The 26,176-nt window shown below is 49.6% G+C and overlaps 1 long non-coding RNA gene across 1 annotated transcript in view; it reads left to right on the top strand.

Moving 5' to 3' along the window:
• Nucleotides 1–12,939: 12,939 nt before the first annotated feature.
• Nucleotides 12,940–26,176, top strand: part of LOC146862494 (uncharacterized) — a 37,863-nt gene continuing 24,626 nt past the window's right edge. The window contains exon 1 of the long non-coding RNA XR_014978466.1: nucleotides 12,940–13,177. This is a non-coding gene — a long non-coding RNA (uncharacterized LOC146862494). The remainder of the gene's footprint in view (nucleotides 13,178–26,176) is intronic.

Below are 26,176 nucleotides of genomic sequence, written 5' to 3'. Positions count from 1 at the left end.
GATGGTAACTGTCCGTTCACCCAGCAGCGCGTCCTCCACTGACCCCCTGGGAAAGGCGCCGCAGTCCCCCCGGCCATGGGCTGTCTAGATCTCAGGTGAATTTGCAGAGCTCTCTTCCGGCCCCTCCTGAGCCCCTGGGGGGAGGGGGGTCATTCCAGTACCTTGATGTTCCAACAACGGACGTGTGGCAGAGGTCAATACCGATGAGGCGGGCAACAGGAAAACTATCTCCATCTGGAGCGCACCGCCACCATTAACTGAATCCCGGCAGGCGCGCTCTGCATCGTCTACATCAAGTGCGCCCTCCCGCCTCACCGGATCAGTGACTTGGGTGTGCAATCACCACCGCTGCCACGGGTCTCAGATGCCTCCTCACAGCTCCGTTTCACGAAGTCGCGGCGGCACCTTTTAGAATGCGGCACCACCGCGCGATGCAGGCGGACCAGCCGGAGCTCTCTTCCGGCGCCCTCCGTCTCTGTGGGTCCCGGCTTTCGGTCTCTTAGTAGGCCGCAGCTCACCGGGGATGATATCTCCCCCGTCGGACCTGCACAGCGAGCCGGGGTAAGCGGGTTGGGATCCGCTACTCGTCCGACACCAGGGGCTGTCGTCGGGCGACACGGATATGCCTTCAGGATAGACGTGAGGCAGGGACAATCAGTGGAGCTTATACACTACGCGGCCATCTTCGATCCGCGCTTAGTCTAGATAAAACTGCCAATTTTGCTCTGAATTTTGCCGATATCCTTGCTAGGAAAATCAAGGGGAATAGCGTTGAACAGATATGTCAGCTTGGGGAGGATGACCATTTTAACTAAGTTAACCCTACCAAATATCGTCAGGGGGAGATTTTTCCATCTAGAAAATAGGCGACCCACCTCTTTGATGGTCTTTTTTAGATTAATCGATGGTATATTAACCAAGTCATTAACTATGATAATTCCCAAATATTTAAACCCTTTACTAGTCTGCCCTCCCAATTGTTGATGTTCCAACACATCACCTCGGTTTTAGAGGAATTAGCTAAATAGCCCAAATATGTGCCAAATTCCACCAAAAGAGCTTCAACCCTTGGTATTACATAGACCGGGTTGTTGGTGTATAATAACAAGTCATCAGCATAAAGGGCCAATTTACTACTGTATTGATTGGAACTTAAGAGGGTGATCTGCTTGTCTAGTCTTAAGGCTTGGGCAAGGGGCTCTATGTATAGATCGAACAGCAAGGGCGAGATGAGACAGCCCTGTCTTGTTCCCCTATAAATGGTAAAACTTGCTGTTAGCATACCATTTAACAAAATAACTGCAGAGGCCCCCTGGTAGCAACTAGTCAAGGTCTGAATGAAGATATGCCCAAAGCCCATCCTCTTAAGTACATCCCACATATATACCCAGCATACTCTGTCAAAAGCCTTGGCTGCATCGAATGCCACTACAGCCAAGGGTTCCGACCGAGCCACCGCCAGATCTATATTGCCAATAAGTTGGAGCGTCTGCTCCTGAATATATCTCCCTGGAATAAAGCCCTTTTGGTCCGAATTGATCAACTGCGGGACTAGCTTAACCAATCTTCCTGCAAGGATACTCATAAAGATCTTATAGTCGGCATTCAGCAGGGCAATTGGTCGATAGAAGTCTGCTTTAAGGGGGTCCTTCCCAGGTTTCAGAATAAGTACAATAGTATCAATCAATCAATCAATCAATACATTTGAAGAGCGCGATACTCACCCGTGAGGGTCTCAAGGTGCTGAAGGGAGGGGGGGTGCTGCTATTGCTCGAATAACCAGGTCTTGAGGTGTTTCCTGAAAGTGAGGTGGTCCTGTGTCAGTCGTAGGTGAGCGGGAAGGGAGTTTCATGTCTTGGCTGCCAGGTAGGAGAACGATCTTCCTCCGGTGGTGGTTCTGCGAATCCGTGGGACGGTGGCGAGGGCGAGGCTGGTGGAGCGGAGCTGGCGGGTTGGGGTGTAGAACGAGAGGCGGTTGTTGAGGTATTCGGGGCCCATGTTGTGGAGCGCTTTGTGTGCATGGGTGAGCAGCCTGAACGTGATCCTCTTGCTGACGGGGAGCCAGTGCAGGTTTCTCAGATGGGTGGATATGTGGCTGTGGCGAGGGATGTCGTGAATGAGTCGTGAGGAGGCGTTCTGTATGCACTGAAGACGTTTCTGAAGTTTGGCTGTGGTTCCTGCGTATAGGGCGTTCCCGTAGTCCAGTCGGCTGGTGACGAAGGCCTGGGTCACCATCTTTCTGGTTTCAGTGGAGATCCACCGGAAGATCTTTCGGAGCATGCGCAGGGTGTTGAAACATGAGGACGAAACTGAGTTGACTTGCTTGGTCATCGTGAGGGAGGAGTCCAGGATGAATCCAAGGTTGCGTGCATGGTCCGTGGGTGTCAGTGCGGTGCCCAGCGTCGTGGGCCACCAGGAGTCGTCCCAGGCGGATGGGGATTGTCCGAGGATGAGGACCTCCGTCTTGTCCGAGTTGAGCTTCAGACGGCTGTGCTTCATCCATTCTGCGGCATCTTTCATTCCGTCCTGGAGGTTGGTTTTGGCGGTGGATGGGTCTTTGGTGAGGGAGAGTATCAGTTGGGTGTCGTCGGCGTAGGAGATGATGTTGATGTTGTGTTTGCGTGCGATGGTGGCGAGGGGGCTTATGTAGATATTGAAGAGGGTTGGGCTGAGTGAGGAGCCTTGGGGTACGCCGCAGATGATCTTGGTGACCGCAGAGCGGAAGGGAGGGAGGCAGACTCTCTGCGTTCTGTCGGAGAGGAACGATGTGATACAGTCCAGGGCCTTTCCTTGGATCCCAGTGTTGTAGAGGCGGGTTATTAGGGTGCGGTGACAGACGGTATCAAAGGCTTCCGAGAGGTCCAGGAGGATGAGAGCGGCTGTCTCTCCGTTGTCCATCAGGGTCCTGATGTCATCGGTGGCTGCAATGAGGGCGGTCTCGGTGCTGTGGTTGGCTCAAAATCCGGACTGGGATGGGTCGAGCGAGTTGTTTGCTTAGAGGAATGCAGTCAGCTGTTTATTGACAGTCTTCTCGATGACTTTAGCCGGGAAGGGGAGAAGAGAGATGGGGCGGAAGTTCTTGAGGTGTTTGGGGTCCACTGTGGGTTTCTTCAGAAGGGCGTTAATTTCTGCGTGTTTCCAGCTTTCAGGGAAGGTGGCTGACGTGAAGGAGCTGTTTATGACGTTCCGGAGGTGGGGTGCGATGATGGTGTCGGCTTTGTTGAAGGTATGATGAGGGCATGGGTCGGAGGGGGAGCCAGAGTGGATGGTGTTCATGACGTGGGTGGTGTCTTCAGTGCTGATGGGGGTCCATCCGCTGAGGGTGGTGGTGGGGGTCATTGGTTTGGTGGCTGGAGGCGGAGTCTGGGGTCCGAAACTGTTGTGTATATCTGCGATCTTGCGGTGGAAGAATGTGGCGAGGGAGTTTCAGACATCTTGCAACGGTGTGATGTCATTGTTGGCGCTGGGGTTGGAGAGCTCTTTGACGATGCTGAAGAGTTCCTTGCTGTTGTGGGTGTTGCTGCCCAGCCGCTCTTTGAACGATGTCCTTTTGGTGGTGCGGATCATCTGGTGGTATTCGCGGGTGGCGCTCTTGAGGGCTGTCATGTTTTCTGATGTCCGTTTGTGGCGCCAAGCTTTTTCGAGGGTTCGGCAGGATTTCTTTGCGACTTTGAGGGCGTCTGTGAACCATGAGGTTTTTCTTTTGCCAGTCTTGCCTGGGGGTTTCTTCAGTGGAGCGAGGTCGTCGGCGCAGTTGGTGATCCACTGTGCGAGATTGTGTGCTGCGTCGTTGGTGTCAGGGGTGTCGACAGGTGAGTTCTGGCTCAGCGATGTGGTCAGCTGGTCTGTGGTGACTTTGCTCCAGCATCTGCGGGGGATCTGTAGCGTGTCGTGGTGGGATGTGGTCTTCTTGAAGGTGAAGTGGATGCAGCTGTGGTCGGTCCAGTGTAGTCCGGTGGAGTGGCTGAAGGAGACGTTGTTGCTGGCGGAGAAGATGGGGTCGAGCGTGTGGCCAGCGAGGTGGGTGGGCGTGTCCACCAGTTGCTTGAGTCCGAGGTTGGCGAGGTTGTCGAGCAGGGTGGTGGTGTTGTTGTCGTTGTTTTTCTCCAGGTGGAAGTTCAGGTCCCCTAGCAGGATGTACTCTGGTGAGGCTAGAGCGTGCGGGCTGATGAAGTCGGCGATAGTAGCCTCCTTCTGGGACTTGGGGACTTTACCTTCCAGGCTATATACATAATTGAATAATACACACAACATCAGGACTAGCTCGTCCTGGAGGAGTTTGTAGACCTCACTTGGAAGCGCGTCAGTACCCTCAGCCTTATTCTTCTTACTTTTGTTTAGGTACATTCTAATCTCGCTCTCAGTAATAGGAGCATCAAGACTATCTCGGCTGCCTTCTGTTAGTTCTGGTAAAGCTTTATCCCGCAACCAATTTTGGAGAGTTTCTGAGCTAGGTGTAATCTCCTCCCTATACAACTCTGAAAATAAAGAAAGGAGGTGAGTTTGCATATCCTCCAGTCTACTTGATGTAGCCCCGTTCTCGTCAATTATTAATTCATTAATATTGTTTTTGGCTCGATCTACTCTTGCCTTCCATGCCAAGAGGGCTTCACCATACTCATACTTTTGCATATTTTGGGACGCCCACTGACCCTTCACCTTTTGGTCAAGCCTGCCCCTGTAGTCCTGGCAAGCGTGATCCAAGTCGCTAAGAACTTGTATCAGCCTTTCTGAATGCCCCTGAGTACATCTAGTCCTCTCATCCTCAAGCTTGAGAATTTTCTCTTCCAGTTTTCGCAGTTCTTGTGCCTCCACCCTATTTTTGGAACAAATCAGGCTATGTAACTGACCCCTCAGGTGATCTTTAAAAGCGTCCCAAACATAATCCATAGAAGTAGAGCCAATATTTAAAGAGAAAAAATCTAGAGTGAACAGTTTAAGTACCTTAATTATTTCAACGTCCGACAACATTGCCCTTTTTAGCGTCCATCTAGGCCTGAGGCTATACCTCTTCCCTAGGTGAACAAAAAAAATAGGGGCATGATCTGATAGAAGACCAGGTAGGATGGAGATAACAAGTAAGTTTTCCAAACTCGACCTATCAACTAAGACATAGTCGATTCTAGACGAATGTCCGTGCTTTTTACTAAAGAAAGAGTAACCCTATTTTTCGCCCATCTTTGCCCTCCACGCATCGGCAAGCCCTAGATCGTGAATCATGTTGCCCAAAGCCCGACGTATACGTGGGGCTCCTAAATAATGGTACTCGTTTGATCTATCTCTTAGTGGGTCAAAGAGGACGTTAAAATCCCCACCGATTATTATAGGCGAAGTGGCTTCCATTAATTTAGACTGTAATTTGCAAATATGTGTTGGATCATCAACATTAGGGCCATAAAAGAGGCAGCACTTAACTCCAAGCCTTCAAAATCCAACAGGGCTATGATCCATCTCCCTGTCTGATCTGTTAATGCTGATTTAATAGTACATCTTGCCCCTTGTTTAATCAAGATAGCCACCCCTTTATTATGCACTACCTGCTCAGAAGAGCAAGAATATTGTACCCAATGGTATTTAGCAAAGATGACCCTACATTCCGAATGGCTTAAATGTGTTTCCTGAAGAGGTGTTTCCTGAAGAAGACAGACTTGGGCGGGAGATTGTTCTAAGTATTTCATGACCAGTCTTTGTCTACGTGGACACCTCAACCCATTAACATTCCACAAGATAAATTTTATATTACTACACATCGAAGCGGCTCCCTCCACCCGGTGCAAAAACTCGACACAGATGGTTAAATACTAGATGGAAATTGAGATTGAGATTGAGGATATTTTTTTAATTTTTTCCCACTGCAACCCCCCCAGTGCACCCCAACCCCAGTCCTCCCCCTCCCTGCCCCCGTGACCCCACGCCCCCCTCACCCCCCTGGGGAAACCCCCCCACTCTAGGCATAGCCCATATGGCCTCTGTCCCCCAGGCTTAACACTAAGAATAGAAACTTCATAATTCATTACCAAGTCCCACCCGGGGGGCCCCAAGCGTATTTGACCCCCCCCTTCACCCCTATGCCCCGCTGTCATTACTTATTTTATCAATGAGGGCATGCACTTCCTTTACTGAACGCAACATGTGCATGTGGTAATTCCACATAATGCGCAAAGATGCTGGAAACCTTAATTGAGCCTTAGCCCCCGGTGTATTTAAGATCTCCATTCTTTTACCCAGATCCCACTGTTTTGTAGCTGTAATATGGGAGACATCTGACCTGATGGAAAATGAAAAGGGGTTGGAGAAAGATTTAGTTTTTATCAGACCTTCTTTCAGAGTCAAGGATAAAATCTTCTCTTTTATTTTATACGTGAGGAAATTTATTAAGATTTTCCTTGGCTTCTGTTTTGCAGAGTTTCTTTTAAACGGATCCCGATGAACTCGTTGAATATTGTGAGCCAGATCTAACTCCGGGAAGTCCTTCAAGACTGTATCTTTTAACAGGGAAATCACAAAACCTTTGACATCTGCTCCTTCCATATCTTCGGGCACATTTATGAGTCTTAGATTATTTTTCCTTGAGTTATTTTCCAAGCGCTCCAAATCATCTATTAAATCCCTATTTTGGTTGACTAATTTAGCCATTTCCATTGTGGAGGAATGGAGTGCCTCCTTCATTTTAGGGATTTCTGATTCTAATGCGTCTGTTCTCAGAGATACTTCTTCCAGCTTATAGGCTAGCGCCTCGCATGATGCTTGGATTGCTGCTTGATTGGTCTCCGAAACTGTAAATCTTTTCCCTATATCATCCTTAAGAGCCAGTAAAATATATCCTAATGACCTGGTCCCAGCACCAAACCCAGCAGAAACTACTGGGGGTTTTGAGATTGCATAATCAGGTGGGAAGGGGGAGGTTGGTCATCTTGAGCCTCCAGTACCAAAAATCTATTGGAGGTTCCAACAGAGGGATGTATAACAGATAGATGCTCTTCGGATACTTCAGTTGCTTCAACCTTGACTCCCCCCGGCCTGCTCATAGGGCCAGGTGGTGCGAGGGACTGCATATTATTCGGAGGTAGAGCTGGCCGATCAGGAGACCTTACCGGGGAAAAATTTGATAAGGTAGCAGGTTGTAAGCTATCAGACGCCAAGAAGCTTCATTTATTAGAGCCCCGATTTGTAGGAGTAGACAAAACCTTGTAAAATGTTTTTAAGGAAGGTGTAATTTTCACTTTAGAAGGGGGGGCTTTCTTTCCCCTACCTTTCCCCTTTCCGCTTACTGCTGTGGTAGTCTCCGTGCTAATTTTCCCCTTGCCCTGCCTGGCAGACACTCTGACTTCAGCAACGGAAGGGGAAATCCGAGTCGGTGCTAGGGTGACTGAACTTAATACAGACTGAATTGCCCTGGTGCGTATGGTATACCTACACACATTGGGTAATGGTACACCGATTTGCTGGGGCTAGGCAGCGCTACTCTCCATACAGTACAGGAACCCTTCTTGCACTGTTCCAGTCACTGGTGGGTTCCCCTGTGTTGTACGGTCTAGTGTTTATGCACCATAGAGACGAATGTCTCGTTGCCATCTGTGTCATGTGACGCCCCGTCCTATCAGGACTGGCGGCTCCGTGACGCGGGGGGGGGGGACGGGACATTCAAGGGGAGCGCGGCCGGCGAGTGCAGATCGCCGCTCCTCGTGGGCCCAGTATATTACGTGTTTGTGGAGGTTATCATTAATAAATCTACACGCTATAACTAATCCGATGCCAGTGTCCTTCCTGTTATTACTGGCACTACAAATGGCGACGAGGGTTCTGAGATCTGGGCCCACGAGTGTCTCTCCATGACCTGCTGCCTTCGCCGGTTGAAGCGGAGCCCTCCCACGTGGGTGTCTGCTGCTGAAGCCCTTCCCTGCATCCTCTGGTTTCTGTTTTGCTGCCTGCCTCGGCTGTCTTCTGGCCACGTGCTCCTGCCTGCTGGTGCTGTTCCCGGGGCCTTTCTGTGCTGGCGCCCCCCCCCCCTCTGGCCTCGCTTGACCTGCAAGCTGTTGTCTCCAGCCCTGAGTGCCAGGTACTTTCTGTTGCTGCGGGGTCTCGCCTAGCGGTGCTTGCGCCCTGCTTGGTGCTTCTCCATTGTGCTCACGTTCTGCCAGGCCTGGGGTGGTGCCGCTGCGTGGGGGTGCCTGCCTTCCGTGCCACGTCTGTGGGGAGTGTGCATCGTTCACGATGGCGCACGGTGGCAACATCTGTGTCCCGCCTCTCTTCCTGGAGGTTCCCGGCAAGCCGTGCATGAAGCGGAAGAGCTGGTTGAGGGCCTTCGAGAACTATATTGTCTCCATTGATGGCGCAGGGTACGCGGCGGAGCGGAAGAAGGCGCTTTTGTTCGGACTGCTGGGGAAGGCTGGGCAAGAGGTCTTCGACAGTTTGCCCGTGTACGTGAATCCGCCTGGTGTTACCACTCAGCTCAATGTGTTCCAGGAGGCGGTGAAGAGGTTAGAGCTGCAGTATGCTGAGGAGACTAACATCATGGTGGGGCGCCACAAATTTGCTCTTCGGAAGCAGGATGAAGGGGAGACTATAGAGGAATATATTGCCTGCTTGCGCGTTCTGGCCCAAGACTGTGAATTTGCGGGCATGACGGACACTTACATCAGGGACCAGGTGGTGTTCTACTGCCATTCCAAGAAAGTGCAGGAAAGATTACTGACATGCCGTGATCCTACGCTGCAGGAGGTGGTGGCGATTGCGAAGGCCATCGAGAGATCACTGGTGTCCGCAAAGGAACTTGCTAATACTAGCCACGCTGCCAATGTGTTTTATGTGCAGGACAGAAGCAGGTCCGCCCAGAGGCCTCCTGAAAGAGGGGCGAGTGATAAGGGGGCGGGTAGGAAGCCGCTCGCTTGCTTCAGGTGCGGAGCGCTGGATCACTTGGCGGACAGTAAGGCTTGCCCTGCGCTTGGTAGGAAGTGTACTAAGTGCAAAAGGGTGGGTCACTTTGCTGCCGTGGGCAAGACCAGGAAGTCAGCTAGCAGTGTGAAAGTGAGTTCTGTGAGCGAAGGTGATCTCGAGGCGCTTGGGGATATAGTACTCTCTATTGATGCGGAGGATGGGCGAGTGAAGGGGCCCATAGGCTCCGTTATGATCGCCTCTGTTGAGCTTCCGTTTACAGCTGATTCAGGTTCCCCTATTACCCTGATTTCCGACACCACGTTTGATGCGAAGTGGCATGATGTGCAGTTGCGTGTGACGGATGTGAATCCGAAAGCGTTTGGGGAGCAGGACATAGTGATGAAAGGGTATTTTTCTGATACCCTCACTTTCAAAGGGAGGGCCATCACTACCAAGATTTACGTGGCCGAGAAAGGGAGGAGCCTTGTGGGATGAAAGGATCTGGCGAAGTTGGGAGTGATGCTAATCCCAGGGGCAGCAGATCCCATAGTCCTCAGGGCAGACCGGGTCAACTCTATTCAGGCAGACGATGAGCCGGGTGGGTTGTCCGGAGTCCTTGCAAAATTTAGTTCAGTCTTCGCCAACGAAGTAGGTTGTGTGAAAGGCTTTGTGCACGACATACAGCTGAAGGAGGGGGCTATGCCGATCAAACACAAGGTCAGGACCGTGCCTCTCTCGGTCAGGGCGGAACTCAAGGCTGTGCTGGACAAGTTGGAAAATGAAGGTGTGATAGAAGGTGCCGGTGCTTCGGAATGGGTGTCCGCAATTGTCGTGTCGAAGAAGAAAAGGTCTGGAGACATCCGTCTATGCGTGGATCTGCGTTCCCTCAATAACAATATCCTCGTCAATTGTCACCTTCTGCCCAACATTCAAGACATTTTGGCGTCAGGGTCCCGGTTCTTTACCCTGATTGATCTGAAGTCTGCGTACCACCAGGTCTGCCTCACCGAGGGCTCCAAGAAGCTGACCACGTTCGTCACTCCGTTCGGGGCGTACAGGTATGTCCGGCTGCCTTTCGGACTCGCCTCTGCTTCGGGGGTGTTCCAAAAGTTGATGGATCTGTTGTTCTGTGACATGGAGGGGGTCGAAGCGTTCCAGGACGATATCTTGATTCACACCAAGGACGAAGCGAAGCACCTGGTGGTGTTTGGCAAGGTGTTGGAGGTCTTGCGTGAGAAAGGGATGACAGTCTCCAAAGACAAATGTAAATTTATGGAGACCAAGATCGAATACTTGGGGCACGTCCTGACCCCGGATGGTATTGCTCCCAAGGATGACCTGGTGAAAGCGATCAGAGAAGCTCCGTGCCCTGGCGACAAGGACGCCCTGCGGTCTTTCCTGGGGCTCAGCGAGTACTATTTGAAGTTCCTGCAGGGGTACGCGACCACGGTGGAGCCACTGAGGGCCTTGCTGAGGAAGAATGTCAAGTACGTCTGGGCAGCGGAGCAGGACGCGGCGTTCGAGGCCGTCAAGAGGGGTATCGCATTGGCTCCGGTGCTGCAACCTTACAACAAGGACTTGCGGAATGTGGTCACTGTCCATGCCAGTGCAAAGGGCATTGGGGCGGTATTCTGCCAGTTCCACGGGCAGAAAGAAAACACCATCGCCTTCATATCCCGCTCTTTGAGCGACGCCGAGAAGCACTACAGCACCATCGAGCGCGAGACGCTCGCCTGTGTCTGGGCGGTGGAGAAACTGAAGAACTACTTGTGGGGCAAGGTGTTCGAAATCGTCACGGATCACAAACCCCTGATCTATATGATGGCCGGTGAGGGCCGTGGTAATGGGAAGGCTAGTTTGCGGCTGCTGCGCCTACTGTCCAAGCTGCAGGAATACCACTTCACGATCCGGCACATCAAGGGTGGCCTCAACTGCAGAGCGGATTGCTTGTCCCTCTTGCCGGTGGCAGGGGACGATGACGTGTCCCTCGATGATGCGGAGTGTGTGGTGGCTCTGGTGGATGCCACGACGATGTGCGAAGGTTCCATCTCAGAGGAGGAGTGGCTTGCTTCTCAGGAGAAGGACGTGGTTCTCCGCACCGTGATGGGTCACATGACATCCCATTGGCCTCCTGTTCGGAACTTACACGGTTCGCTCCGAAGCTTCCAGCAGGTGAGTGCGGAGCTCACTCTCGAGAATGGTTTCTTGAAACGGCACGAGCTGTTCGTTCCCCCGGAAGGCCTCAGGAGCAAACTGATAAGAATTGCCCACAAGGGTCACCCTGGCGGCACCGCGACCAAGGATCTGCTGAAAATGTACTACTGGTGGCCGGGGATGACCAGCGATGTCTGCGACTTCATAGACCGATGCGAGCAGTGTCTGAAGGCAGACAAGCATTGGAAGACCAGCAGAGGGGAACTGCAGAGGGTTGACATTCCGGTTGGCCCATGGAGCAAGGTTGCCATCGACTTCGCGGGTCCGTTCTCGTTGCTGCCGGAGGATTGCAGATTTCTCATCGTGATCACCGACTACTACTCCAAGTGGATACAGTACAAGTTTGTCCGAGAAGTTACCACGGACCGGGTGATTCAAGTGCTACGAAAAATGTTCGCTCAAGAAGGGCAACCGAAGGTCATGGTTTCTGATAATGGCACACAGCTCGTATCCAGGAAGATGACGGATTTTCTCGCCCACTCAGGGATCAAGCAGGAGAAGACCCCATTGTACAGCCCGAAGAGCAATGGGCAGGTGGAGAGAATGAACAGGTTCCTTAAAGAGGGCATTCAGCTAGCCATTGCGTCCAATTTGGACGTCAAGATGTTTCTTGCGGACAAGGTGCACACTTACCATAACACCCCGAATGCTGTTACAGGCCATACACCTTTGTATCTGATGAGGGGGAGAAAGTGCACCAGCGAGCTTACTCCCAAATACAACAAGTGGTATGATGTAAGAGAAGACACGGAGGGTGTGCAAGAGGAGACGCTAAGAGTCAGGGAGCGTATCATGGCCAAACAGGAGTGTGCCAAGCGATACGCTGATACTGTGAATAGAGCCAATGCAAAGGACGTGGAACAGGGAGATTGGGTGCTAGTAAAGAAGCTGCATAAGGTGATGAAGGGGGAGTCAGTCTTTCAAACTCCTGTACGTGTGCAGGAGGTTAGGAAAGGGGCAGTGTGCTTGGAAGGTGGAGGATGGAGAAGCAAAGATGACATCGTCAAGCTCAAAGCAGGCCAGGAAAACATCATCATGAATAGAGGCCGTGCGAGTGGGTCTAGGGATGACGATAATGTACCAGAGTGGCAAGGGAATGAGGTTGCGGACAGGAGTGAGAGGGAGGATAATGGATGTTTGCACACCTCGCCTATTGATAGAGCTAGCAAAGGCGAATCTGCATGTCGTGAAGAGATGCGATTTGAGGCATGTGGTGCCGGTGGGCGGGGTGGAACGAAGTCTGTGCAAGAGTGTGAAGGCATCCAGGGTGCCCAGGACTATACCAGATGTATTAGCACTCCATGCGCCGAGGGGCAACCTCGGTTTGTTACTCCGAGGAGGCCTACCAGACTTGTTAGGGCGCCCAAGCGTTTGGAAGATTTTGTCATGACATGAATAATGTTTTGCTGTTTATATTGTTGAGGGGGGAGATGTTGTACGGTCTAGTGTTTATGCACCATAGAGACGAATGTCTTGTTGCCATCTGTGTCACGTGACGCCCCGTCCTATCAGGACTGGCGGCTCCGTGACGCGGAGGGGGACGGGACATTCAAGGGGAGCGCGGCCGGCGAGTGCAGATCGCCGCTCCTCGTGGGCCCAGTATATTACGTGTTTGTGGAGGTTATCATTAATAAATCTACACGCTATAACTAATCCGATGCCAGTGTCCTTCCTGTTATTACTGGCACTACACCCTGCTGATAAAGAATTTCCCAACGTGCAACAGAGATCGAAGGATCCTTAAGGCAACTAATGTAATTCTTACCTTCGTATCGGGGCAACAAAACAGCTTCAGGGACAGAAGAAGCACCAAAAACAGGACGCCCTACCTTACATGGGCGTCCTACCGCTCTTTCCCCTCTCCAGTCACCAGTCCTCAGGCACGCATAATCGCAGGTGCTGACTCTTCCACAAGCAACCCGGGCCTGAAGGCAGGGGAAGCCGCGTCGTCTCCACTCACGGGCCACACCCTCCCACCGCAGGAGTGCCGGCACCGTCAATCCACCTCGGGCGTCGGGAGCCATTCACCGCGCTGCTCCGCGCTCAAACGGGAAAGCTCCAATCCCCATGCAATCAAGGAGCTATGGTAAGAATGTGATAGAAATGAGATGGGGTGAGGAGGGGGGTAAATCCATTAGGAATTCATCGAGAGGGCCTCCCGGGGAAAGCCTGGACACACACCCGAGGGAGCTTCGGCCGCGACCGTTAGCTTCCGGCCACCATGTTCCCCGAACCTTGAAATGAGGCACCTGCCACAAAGGTAATAAAAATGGAGAGCCCGATAGGGACCCGTCTTGGCACCTGCTTTAAAGAACTGTCGGTGCTGAGCACCGTCAGGACCCGGCCCACCTAAAGCCCTGTTTGAGGGAATAGGATATCTTGAAACATCAGTGAAAGGAGGAGCATCATACAATAGTGATCTCAAAAGCCTGGGGAAAAAGGCTTTTTGTACCAGTAGATGGCAGCATTGCATTAGCGATTAAGGGGATTTTCGTAACCCAATAAGTAGTACTAAATAAATATTTAACTGGTTACCCTCCTATGGCCATGATTAAAATTAGGGGACTGACTCCGTTTTTGGTGCATACTTGTACCCAAATTGCGTGGCCGTGTGCTATCTACATATGTGACATTTGCTCATTAACAAATTACGCACAAGTTTACTGCAGGTGAAACCTTGGCAAATAGCAGGAACGTCCGATTCGCGCATTCTGTACGGGGCCCAAATCAAATGTTGGTGCCTAAATCATCGGAGCATTCTATTGTGCGCAAATCAGAATTTAACGCCATTTGCCAATAAGGTCCCCACCATGTTTCACCTGTTGTAAACTTGATGGCAAACAGCGCAAGGAACGTCATTCGCACATGGACAAATAACACAAATCACAGTTAGGGCTAGGGCAAATGCAGCCAACCTATTCGGAATCCTGTTTTGGGCTCAAACAGGAGTTTGCACCGGAATCAGAAGTAAATCACCTAATTGTAATCATGATTAATACATAGAATTGAATTTTTGTAAAGCGCATGATTACTCGAAAAAAGAGGGTGCCTTGGTGATATGAGAAGCGGAGCTAAATCGAAAGAAAGGGGCATGAAAATGAGATTGGGTTTTCAATACTATACAAAATGTGGAAAAAAAATATTGGCATGAATTTTCAGGGTGAGGGTAGTCCGTGCTTGAGCAATAACCACAGCGAAAGAATGACATATGAGGTCGCGTTCTTGCACATTGCTGACTTTAGCACTGGGGCGCCCAGTGCCAGTATGTTTGCTAGCGCCCAATGACCTTCTTCTCCATTTCTCCACTTACCACCCTTTAACAGTGACCCTAAAGTCTCCAAAACCAATTTCACACATGCTTCTCTTTTGTTTTATAGAGCAACTCATAGGGTGTCCTAGCATTATTATTATTTATTTTTAATTTATTTTCTTCATTTAACACATTCACAAAACAAACATAAAATAGCAATGACCATGAACATATATCTTGCATTATTCTCAAGACTCCCATCAGAGAGCAGTATATACCATTAAAAATAACAAAGCAAATAATAAAGACCAAATAAAATTACGCAAAAGATGAAAAAGAAAAGCGTATCGCGAACATCTGTTTGCAGAATGTAATCAAGAGTTACATAGTCGTCTCGGAGTGTAGTCACATTCCCTAATACAAATGTCTGTCTGTCCCTCCATCAGTGCCCTCGGCATCTTTGTCAAACCTCCTCACTCATCATCAGTCGTACTGGCCAGTAGGAAGGCCCGCAATGGCTCCCAGATATCTCGGGGTCTGGCCATTTCTGGCAATTCATCCGCATATAGTTCCATATTCTCTCTACAATACACTACGTCTTTTAACCATTGTTCTGTTTTAGGCCTACGCCGTCCCCCCCCAGACCATCGCAACTCTGCGTGCTGCCAACATTAGAGCCAATCTCACAAATTTCCCTGTTACACTTCTGAGGTGTGGCACACAGCAGAGTAGACAAACAAGCGGGGTGCATTGTATGTCCGCTGACGTCATGTTCACTAAAGTCAGCACCACTCCTGCCCAGAATACATTCACCTTTTGGCAGCTCCAGGCCAAATGCATGAAGTCAGCACCCCTTTGTCCACATCGTGTGCAGCAATCTGTGTCACGTATCCCAAAGCTGTGTAAGCGTTTAGTCGTATAGTACACCTGATGTATATATTTAAAATGTATGATGCGCAGGTTACCATTTGTACCCAGCGCACCCGTCAGTTCGCAATTGTGCTTCCAATTCTTTTCAGCTATGGGCTCTGTAAGACACAAGTTCCACCTTTCCCAGCTTCTGTCTGGTTCAGGATTGCATTCACTCTTTATCAACTTAGAGTCTGGAGACCATTCTTCTGTTAGTAGGAGTAGTGAGGGCAAATTGCAATGATTGAGTGTAGGCGGTTCTAGAGGGTATGTGGTGTAATGTAGTTTGGTCGCATGTCGCAGTCTATGCAGCGTAAATCTAAATGATAGTGTCTGATTGCTTACATACTGCAGATCGTCCGACGTAAGAAACGCACCTGCCGGATATAGATCTTGCATTCCCTGAAGCCCCGCTTCGTGGAGCAGGCGCATCGACGGCGCCTCATGAGTCACCGTCAGTGCGGCGTGATGCTCAATGTACAGGGCAGGTGCATAAATCGGTAGCTTCTGCGCCAGATGCCCTATCGCCTGCCAGGCTGCTATTGTCGCATCTATCGAACTTATTTCAGTTTTCGGGGTGCCTCTCGCTCGGTGTGTTAGTACGCTGTGTAATGGGACCGGGTAGGCATCACCCTCCTCTACCGCAACATGTGGAGTGTATGCATGTGGCCTGAGCCAGTAATACACGTACCTAGCCTGTGCGCTCAAATAATAAATATAGAAGTCCGGCGCCTCAAATTCCCCCCTGCTGTATCCTTCAGTGAGAGTCGACCATTTCACCCGTGCGTTCTTGCCACCCCAGACTAACCGCACCAGCATTCGTCTAATATTGCGAAAGAACTCCTTAGTGAGCACCAGTGGAATATTATCGAATAAATATAAAAATCGCGGCAGCACCACTATTTTAATCAGAGCAATTTGATCTGCTAGTGACAGTGGCAGGGAGAGCCATAGCTCTACCTGTTGTTCTAGTTACGTGCATGCTCTGCCGTAGTTCTCGCGTATCACCGTATTCGGGTCCCTGTGAATCCACACCCCCAAGTATTTAGCTGGGTCGGTAGACCATACAAGTGGGTATTCCACATCAGTTTGTGGGGTGGACTCCGTTAACGGAGTGATTATAGACTTATCCCAATTAATAGACAAGCCCGATAGTTGTCCGAATCTGATATATTCACGAAGTAGCTGGGACAGGTACCGAGACGGCTCGCGAACAAAAAGCACCATATCATCTGCGTACAGTGAGATGGCTACCGGGCGATATGTGAAGTTGAGTGCAGTCTGTCTATGTCGCTGTCTAATAACACACGCCAATGGTTCTAATATAATCACAAATAGCAACGGGTATAATGGGCATCCCTGGCGTGTTCTCCTCCCTATATTGAAGGGTCCCGAAGTCAAGCCTCCAACCCGTACACGTGCCGATGGTTCCGCATACAGCACCGCTATCCACTGCATGAATAACGGGGGAAAGCCCATACGTCGCAAGACATAGAACATATACTTCCATTCCACTGAGTCAAACGCTTTTGCAGCTTCTAGCAATACAGCTGCCGCAGGCAGATTTGGTTCAAGTATGTGGAGCATAGAGAAGATGGTTCGGAGATTATGTGATGTGGACCTCTCTGGTATAAATCCTGATTGATCAGGCAACACCAGTCTTGGCATCAGCGGGCGCAGTCTGGTTGCCAGAATTTTGGCCAATATCTTTGCATCTATGTTAATCAACGACAGATGACGGTAAGAGTCACATCTATCTGGGGGTCTGTCCTTTTTAAGCAGAGTGATTATTAGCGCTTGTCGCATTGTCGGCCGTAATCTTCCAACCTCGTGCGCTTCAGCGTAAACTTCAAGTAAGTGAGGCATGAGTAAGTCTACGTATTACTTATAAAACTCCGCCGTAAGACCATCAGGCCCTGGCGCCTTGCCATTGGATAAAGCCGAGATAGCTGTTTTAACATCTTGCTCATGTATGGGCTTGCAGATATACTCCCTATGGGTGTCTGAGAGCCAGGCGCACGCTACCTCTTCCAAGTATTCCGCCGTCTCGACCTCCGTCGCGCCGCCTCTGGATGTGTATATGTCTTTATAAAACCGTTTGAATTGTGATATCCAATGGATGGTAATGTACTACCCCGTCCTCATCTGTAATCATATCTATACGCGTTTGACCTTGACGATCTTTGATCTTGTTCGCCAATGTGCGCCCAGGTCTGCCACCCTCCCCATAACTTCGCGCTGTGTGTCTGCGGGATATGTATTTTAATTCAGTGTCCGCCAGTTTCTCATATTCAGTGAGTATCTCCTGTATGCGAGCGAGTACCCTTGCGGATTGTGATGTTTCATACTCACATTCCAGTTCCCTTAGGGCGCGCTCTTTGTTTAGTAGCTGTATCCGTATATCGCGCAGTATACCCGCCGCCGTGCCGATACATACTCCCCTAATCGTGGCCTTGAAAGCCTCCCACAGCGTGGCAGCCTTGTCAACCGTGCCCGTGTTTGTTTCAAAGTATTGTACGATTGCTCCCCGTATAGTTTAATCGTAGATCGGGTCTAGTAATGCCTCTGACCATAGTCGCCAGGTGAATGGATGATGTATGACTGTTGGAATCTCTAGATCCAGCTGGACAGGATTATGGTCGGAGAGCGTGCGAGGTAGATGCACAACCCCACGCAGCCAGCTCATCGCCTCCTCCCCTAGCAGCCAATAGTCTAACCTCGACCAGCTTCCATGTAGTGGTGTCGCGTGTGTGCCCTCCTTCCCCAGGGGATGTCTCGCACGCCACCCATCTCTCAAGCCAAACTCCTCAAGTGCGCCCGCTATGCTCCTAGCAACTCGGGTGGTGTGGTGAGTGAGTGGGTTAGATTTATCTAAATCTGAGTTTAAGTAAGTATTCAGGTCACCTCCCCATAATACAGTGGCTGCTGGCCAGCTCCTGAGGACAGTGTACATCCGGGAGAAACATGCCGGGTCATCCACAATTGGACCGTACATATTAATTATAGTTACCAGCGATCCTTGTAGCTTTCCTTGCACCATCGCACACCTGCCCTCCTCATCCACGTGCATGTGGACTGGTTTAAATTCCACCCCTTTTTTGACCAAGATCATCGTGCCCCTTGCATAAGAGGAGTGTGAAGCCGCTATTTTAAACCCCGCCCATCGTCCTGCAATACCCCTCTCCTTGTGCTTTGTCAAATGCATCTCTTGTAGTAGGGCTATATGCACCAAATGTCTGTTTAGGTAGGCCAAGACCTGTCGTACTTTTTTAGGTGAGTTGAGCCCTCTCACATTCCACGTCAGCAATCGAATCGCGTCACTCATAGCTATCTTTATCTGAATGTGATCGATGTAGTGATCTCTTGGACAGCTGCAGGAGGGCATCAGTAGGTCCCCCTCCAGGCACACTCGTATGTGTCTCATACCACACTCCAACCGACTTCAGCACATCAGATACAACAAAAATAACAAAAAGACAACACAAATAAACATACCACACGTCTAGCACCCTCCACCCCCCTCCCACTCCAACCTCCCAATTAGGCCGAGCTCGAACATCTCCATCTACCCACCCCTTCACCCCATAACCCATGTAACACAACAGTTGGGGAATGCCCATTGGGGAACGTGGATCAGACACGGGTGCACACACCGAGGTGTGGTCGCCAGAGTAAAGCTATGAAAGTCAACTGTGCACCATGGCCCCTAATTTTACGCATGGAAAAGAAAATCTATTTGCGACCCACGGCTCCGGCCCCATCCCGTAGAGCGTCGCGAGCTAGCCCATTAGTCAGGTATCACACAGCCAGAATAGTGCAACCCACTCTCCGCAAGCTCGCCCATGAAGTATAGACCAGTACAGTTCAAAAAGGGAAAAACATTTTTGAAAGTCAAGGAGGAGCTGCAAATGGGGATATAAGTATAACTGCAATATCTTTAGAGTCTAAATCCAGTTCCCCGACCATGATGGTCGGTCTGATGCCGTGTACCATAACTAATCCGTGTCCTCCAGGCCCGATGCCGCCGCCACAGTCTCCCCTCCGCTACGGCGAGGCGCCGACCTACTGGCGTGCTTTGCAAATTTCAGCGCTGATTTTGAGTCAGTGAAAAAGTATGTTTGACCATCATGTGTCACTTTTAGTTTAGCTGGGTATAGCATAGCGTAAGGTATCGAGGCAGCCCGCAGTGCCCCTTTCGCTGAAATGAACTATTTTCCAGCCGCCTGTACTGCGGGGGTGTAGTCTGGAAAAAAAGACAATGTGTCCCCTTTATATGTAACTGGCGCCCGCGATCTTGCCTCCCGCAGTATAGCGTCTCGATCAGCATAATTTAGGAGGCGCGCAATTATCGGCCGTGGCGGCGCGCCCGGCCTAGGTCTAGGTCCTAGAGAGCGATGTGCCCTTTCTACTATCATCACTGCAGACAGTACGTTGCCAAATAGATCCCTCAGCATCCCATCTATGAAAGTCTCCATCTTTGAAATAGCAGTGGATTCCGGCAGACCAATAATGCGAAGGTTGTTGCGCCTAGAGCGCGCTTCCAGGTCCTCATTCTTCGCCTTTATAACTTCTAAGACCTTCTCCATCTGTAATAACTGAGTTCTGTTCTCGGCTTGGGAATCTTGCGTATCAGACAGTCTATTTTCTAGAGCATCCAACCTACTCTCGTGCTTATCTACCTTCTTCTTGACTATGTCTAAGCCGGTCGCCAGCGCATCTATCTTGCTGTCAATCGATCTCATGCCGGCACGCAGTTCCAGCAGTATAGATCTAGTGTCCTCTTCAACATCCGCAGACGACCCAGGGGCACCTTGCATTCCGGCCTGATCCCCCATTGTATCAGTGGCACGTGTGCTGCGCTTGTTCTCAAACTGCAGTTTAGGCTGCTTAGGATTAGATTTTCCCATATTGAAACAACAGCACCCAGTATGCAATGCCACGCAGTAATCTAGCACGCCACCAGGTTCAGTAGTCCCGACAGCCCAATCGCCCTCTCAGCGAGTCCCTATTCTACCACTCAGAGACTGTCGCACTCGCAGGGGAAAGCACTTCCAGGAACACCGCAAGCGGCCCTCACCTCGATGACCGGGATCCGCCTCCACGTAGGTCTCCGCTCAAGCACCAGGCAAGCTTCAAAACGCAGTCTCTCTACAGCGTGATGGCGCCTATCACATAGGGATCCAGTCTCCACCCAACACTGGACCTGTGTCAGCTGTCCATCTAGGGTAGTGACCCGTCGCCCAGCAGGACGGGCCCCGCCAGGACCCCCCACCGCCACCAGCCCAACTTAGTAGGCCGATCAGGGCGTCGGAGTGCCCCGGCAAGGACCCCCCACCACAAAGCTCCGGGCCCCCACTCCTTGCGCCTGTGAGGAGTGTGACGGCCCGCACCGTGGTCGCCCGGACAGACCCAGCCCTGCCAGCCCCTACAGCACCATAGCACTGCCAGCGTCCAGCAGGACCACTCCACCCGACCAACACCCGGCCCAGCCGCCACCCCACACCCCACTTACCGCCTTGGAGGGCCTCCACACCGTCTCCCCGCTCCGCAGTGGGTCTCAGCAGCGTATCCGGGTGAGTCTTGCAGCGCTCACACCGCAGCAGGGTGATTCACCGTGCCCTCCGCCAGTCCGGACCCCTGATGCATCACTAGCAGAACCCGCAGTCTCCGCTTGTCGTTTCAGGGCAGAGGAGGCACGCAGCAATCCCGGTGACAGGCCCCAACCGCCACAGTCGTTGAAATCCCCGGGCCGATGTAACGCGCCCGGGGGAGCATCATCCAGTCCCCAGGCAGTGTCGATGGTATGGCCTCCGCGGCCGCGCTCGCGCGCTCAACGGCCCCGCACTGTCACAGCAGGGTGGGAGTCACCAGGCACACAGAATCAGTCAGCCGCGCTCTCTCCTCGTACGCCGATATCCACGAAGGCAGCGAGACACATCAGATCCGTCGCCTCTTCGCGTCTTCAGCTGCGCGGCACCTCCTCCTACGATCCAGCGCGGGCGCCATTTTCCCTTCAGGCCGCTCCAGCATCGGGTCCGGTTACTCGTACCGGATAGCACACGCCATCAGTTATAGGGCTCCACAGCTCAGGAGCACGGTCAGCGCGGTCGGGGCCACCAGGTCCGGGCCGTGCACAGGTCAGACATAGGATGGAATTTATCGGATTATGGTCTGGCTGGCGGAGCTCCCTTAGATGGCAGCCATTCCGCTTTGCGCCGAAGCCACGCTCCCCACGGTGTCCTAGCACTTTACATCACAGACAGAGACAATGAATCACACGTGTGTAAATCAGTGTATAAGAAATGCTACATAAGAAAGAGGACTATAAGGTATAGGAGTCACATGTCATTCATACTAAATCTAGTTTGAGTGCTCGAACTGGAGAAGCACAAACTCAGAATTTAAATCCTACCACCATGGTTGGGGTTGTCTTTACTAATAAGAATTGATTTCTACCTAAATGAACCCTTTTTGCAACATTAGGATAATGAAAGACGGGGGAAAAAATCAACGCTTTAATCTATACCGAGCGGGTTCCGTGCATCTCTTTGACAGTTAGTAGCTCACTGTTCTATATAAGGAATTTCAATTTATAAACTCGATCGTTCCCCAGCAGGTCCATTAATCTCCATAGTTTTATTGACATTTTCATTGTTGCCTTAAAATTGCTGGAGGTAAGGAACACTTCAGCAGGTACTTTTAAATCCACAATATATGTGAGAACACAGCAAACACAGCCCCCCTGACGTTAGAGCCGGTGCAGTGGCACCAATCGCACCGCCCTAGAGCCGGCCCTGTTCTTGCACGACTGAAGGACTTCTGTTAATACCTAATTGGATTTTGGTGCCCCTGGCTGACTGTGTCTCTCATTAAAACTCTCTAAAAGACAATGTCAATTTAGACAAGTAGAACTCATTTGGTCTACAAGAATGACAGACAGGGAAGATTGAAGCTTTAAAGGTTTATTTTCAGTTTCTAAATCATATAGAAATCAGATAATATAGCCTAAATCATTTAATCAAATCAGAGTGCAAAACTCAGGTAGAATACAGAATCAATCAAAAAACTGAGTAAAGTTCAGATCAGAAAAATACAGAGGGACAGATTTACAAGAACTGACACATCTCTGCATATTAGCAGAGATGTGTCAGTTTATTTGCGTCACACAAAAAAACCTTTGCGCCACCATGCATGCGTCGCATTTACAATGTGGTGCACAGTGGCCCAAGGATTAACAGATGCGTGACGCATCTGTTGGCATAAAGGCAACGCATTGCTGGAGTTGTGTCGCAAGCACGAACCAGCAGTGCTCAGGAATGTCTATTCCTATTCTGCTGCGTCACTCCTTACGCCTGCTTCAAGCAGGCGTAAGGTTTTGACGCAGTGGTGTCGTAGAAGTGACACAGTGAAATCTTGTAGATTTCACTGTGCCACTTTTACGAGGCTTTCTTACGTCAGAACGCCCACCCTGCATACATTATAACTGACGCTGGTATAATGTAGCGCTGGGCTTTACCACTCACGCATCTCCCTAAATGTGTTGCAATGTGGCGCATAGTTTACAACATCGCTGCCTCACAAAAGAGATGCAACTGCGTCATAAAAGTGTCACAAGGGGCTTGTAAATCTGCCCCAGAGTATATAATGGGAGATCATTCTGGCATGGATTCCTCCTAAGGTCAGTAAGAAAGGGATCATAACACATCCACAAAGAGCATATTTTTTATACGGGTTCTGAACAGAGGATTCCAAATATTCAATGCTGAGAAGTATACCACCGGTCGCTGCGCTTCCCAAACGTCTGTGCTAAGACAGTGTGCACTCATCATGCTCATGACAGGCCAATGTATACTCTTTATGTAGGCTGTCCTTCCTAGAGCTGATGCACTGCAAAGTAGGCAGACTAGCCAAAGTGAAACAATTGCAAGAAAATATATTTCAAAAGTCTCTCCTAACTCTACAACATGGAGCTTCTCCGGGACACCACCTGTAGTAGAACAAATATTGCTTCATCTTTTGAATCTCTGCTAAGACACCTAGGTGAAACATTGAACCTGTACAATTCTGCTGAAACAACATTTTAATATTCTTGTGAAGGTCATTATCCTGCCTTTGAAAATGCATTTAGACATAATTTTACTAAGACACGGAAATACAAGTTTGTTCACGTGATACGGATCATGGGCAGAAAATGTCACAAACAAAATGTAGTAAGAGCCCTAAATTGCTATGTTCCCTAGAGTTTGAGTTTTCATTTTAGCAAAGCATTAATTTTTGGAAAAAGAAGGTCAACAACTCCCTCTGATGATTAACTAGAATCTCCACATCTTGCCCGTCTAAACAAGTTTCATATTGCAGAAGTCATCAGCTTTGGATTTTTGCAGAGGGTTCTTTTAATTCCGTCATGTAATCATACATGACTTTGGCTTTCTTCCATTTCGATGTTGCTTCTTTTGATTTTTCTTCTGCTAGTTGCAGTAGCTGCTGCTAACGGGTGGGAGTGGGGGGGCAAAGGAGCGGGGGGCAAAGAACACAAATTAAAAAAAACACATACCTGGGACAACCGCCGTCTCCTTCCTCCGTCCTCTTCTTCCTATCCCTGCCGGCAAAATGAAGCACCCGGAACCCAGCTCCCCATAGCCAATCACAGGGCTGCAATGCAGTGTTGTGATTGGTCTCAGCACCGTGGATCGGCACTCAAACTGGGAGTGGGAGGCTTTGCATGTTCCTCACCTGGCTGTGTAAAGCAAGCCTGGTGGGGAAGATGCAAAGTGCGCATGACTGTTTGTCCGGCCCGAGAGGGCCAGCCAAGCAGTCATGCGCACTTAAGGAGTGTAAACCACTCCTCTCCCTGATCTGTCAAGCCCTGTCCTAAGAGCCACTGACTCAATAGGGAAAAGAAAATGTTAATAACGATACGTTATTATTTTATTTTTCCATTTGAACAGTGGTGCGACGTTACTCCGCCTTAGCGGAGGATTCGCCACTGGCTAGTTCTGGACAGCTTCCTGTCCCCACAATTTGCCTGACCCTTTAACAAAATATTTCCCAAACCTTTCATAAAAAGGAAAAACACACACTGCTCCAATTAAGATTATTAGTATGGGGGTTAGAATTAGCATCAGTACTCCTACATTTCCAACCCACTCACCTACCTTTACAAACCCTCTTGCAATGTAACTTGCCAAAGAAGTTATTTCCTCAAATGCGTCAGTCTTCTCTAACTCCTTAACTTCATGAGTGATAGTGGTCAATCACTAAATTGGAAATCTGGTTATTCACTTTGGGTGGAAATGCACAGCTTTGCCGTAAGCAAAGAATGTGTTAGCCTATGCTTTCTTTTGCAAGTAACATGTCTGATGCAAGGCAATTTTGCATTATCATGGCTCTCATAGCAACTTTTTATTTGTTAATGACTGCTAGTGCACCTGCAGTGTACATAGCAAACCTAGCAACTACAGTAGACCGTTATATAATCTTCACATCATTCAAAGCCACTCCAACAGAAGGCATTAAAGAACCAAATATATTTTCTATCACTTGTAGACGGCTATGCCTACTTCGTCTTAAATTGGTAGCATTCATTCTACTCAAGTAATCTGTATGGAATGTTCTTGGAAAACTTAAAACCACATAGCAACTTCCCACCCAATTACATGGTAAATGAAAATATGCAGATTTAACACAAACAAAATATGTTCCTCTTATTCTAGCTTCTTGTGCTGTTAATGCTTGATCCTTCAGCAAATAACTCTGGACACAAGTGCTCAAACCCACCTTTCTCGAGATCTCAGTCCCTTTCCTTTCGCGAATGCTATAAAATTCTCTTCTCTTTGCCAAACCCAAGTGCAATCTTGGATGCATTTCTGTCCATTGTTTACTCTTTGCTGACCTACTCTTTGTCCCTCCATTTGAACTTTCCTTCTCTTTCCTTATTCTTTCATTAATGTCATCTGAAAAAATAATTTCAGTATGGTTAATTTCACATGAAAGCTCAACTGGACTTGTATTATTCCTGCTAGACTGGAAATAAGGTTGGAAATACCTTATCATGTATTCTTTTACTCACCCTTCCATATTCTTTTGAAATTTGAGAAGTAGATTTAGTGATCTAGATGGACATGTTTGAAGACTTTTAGTGATAGGCACTTTCTCTAAAGGTGAATCAAAATTCAAAATCTCATTGTTACAGACCAATCTCCTTGTTGGATTCGGTGGTAAAGGTGGTGGGTCGAGTACTTTTAGATAGGCTGACCACTTGGACAGAGGAACATGCCACTCTATCGGATATCCAGTATGGGTTCCGCCCTGGGCGGTCGACTGTGGCCCAGTGTCTCAACCTATCGATGATTCCTAATAAGTATATGGTGGTCGGCCCGGGCATGATTTATTTAGCGTTCATGGATCTGTCCTACGCATTTGATCGCGTGAACAGGGTCAAACTGTGGCAGACCATGTTGGCTATTGGGGTAGATGATAGTATCGTCTATTTTTTGGAAAATCTTCCCCAAGCAACTAAGGCGCAGGTTAGATCCTCGCAAGATCTAAGAGTCTTCTGAACTTTTGCCATAAAGCGAGGTGTACGTCAGGGGTGTATCTTGGCCCACTTTTTGTTTAATTTGTATATTAATGATCTGGATAAAGTGCTACAAACTACAAGAGTTGACTACCCGCAGGTAGGCCGACGTGGTCTGCCGGTTATATTATATGCGGATGACCTTATATCCAGGACCGCCAGGGGGTTACAAATTCTGCTTGACTCCTCCTCTACCTTTATGATGGCCTGGGATTTATTCATAAATGACTCCAAATCTTTTGTGATGCAGGTGGGCCTCCGCACGAAAAATTCCTTTCAATTTAGGGTGGGCACTGCCCAGGTCCCCCATACTGATGTCTTTTCGTATTTGGGGGTCATATTTATTTTAT

Source organism: Triturus cristatus, chromosome 2_2 (genome assembly GCF_964204655.1).
Source record: "Triturus cristatus chromosome 2_2, aTriCri1.1, whole genome shotgun sequence".
NCBI classification, from domain to species: domain Eukaryota; kingdom Metazoa; phylum Chordata; class Amphibia; order Caudata; family Salamandridae; genus Triturus; species Triturus cristatus.
The sequence above is the reverse complement of the archived record's forward strand: the minus strand, read 5'-3'. Positions and strand labels throughout refer to the sequence as shown.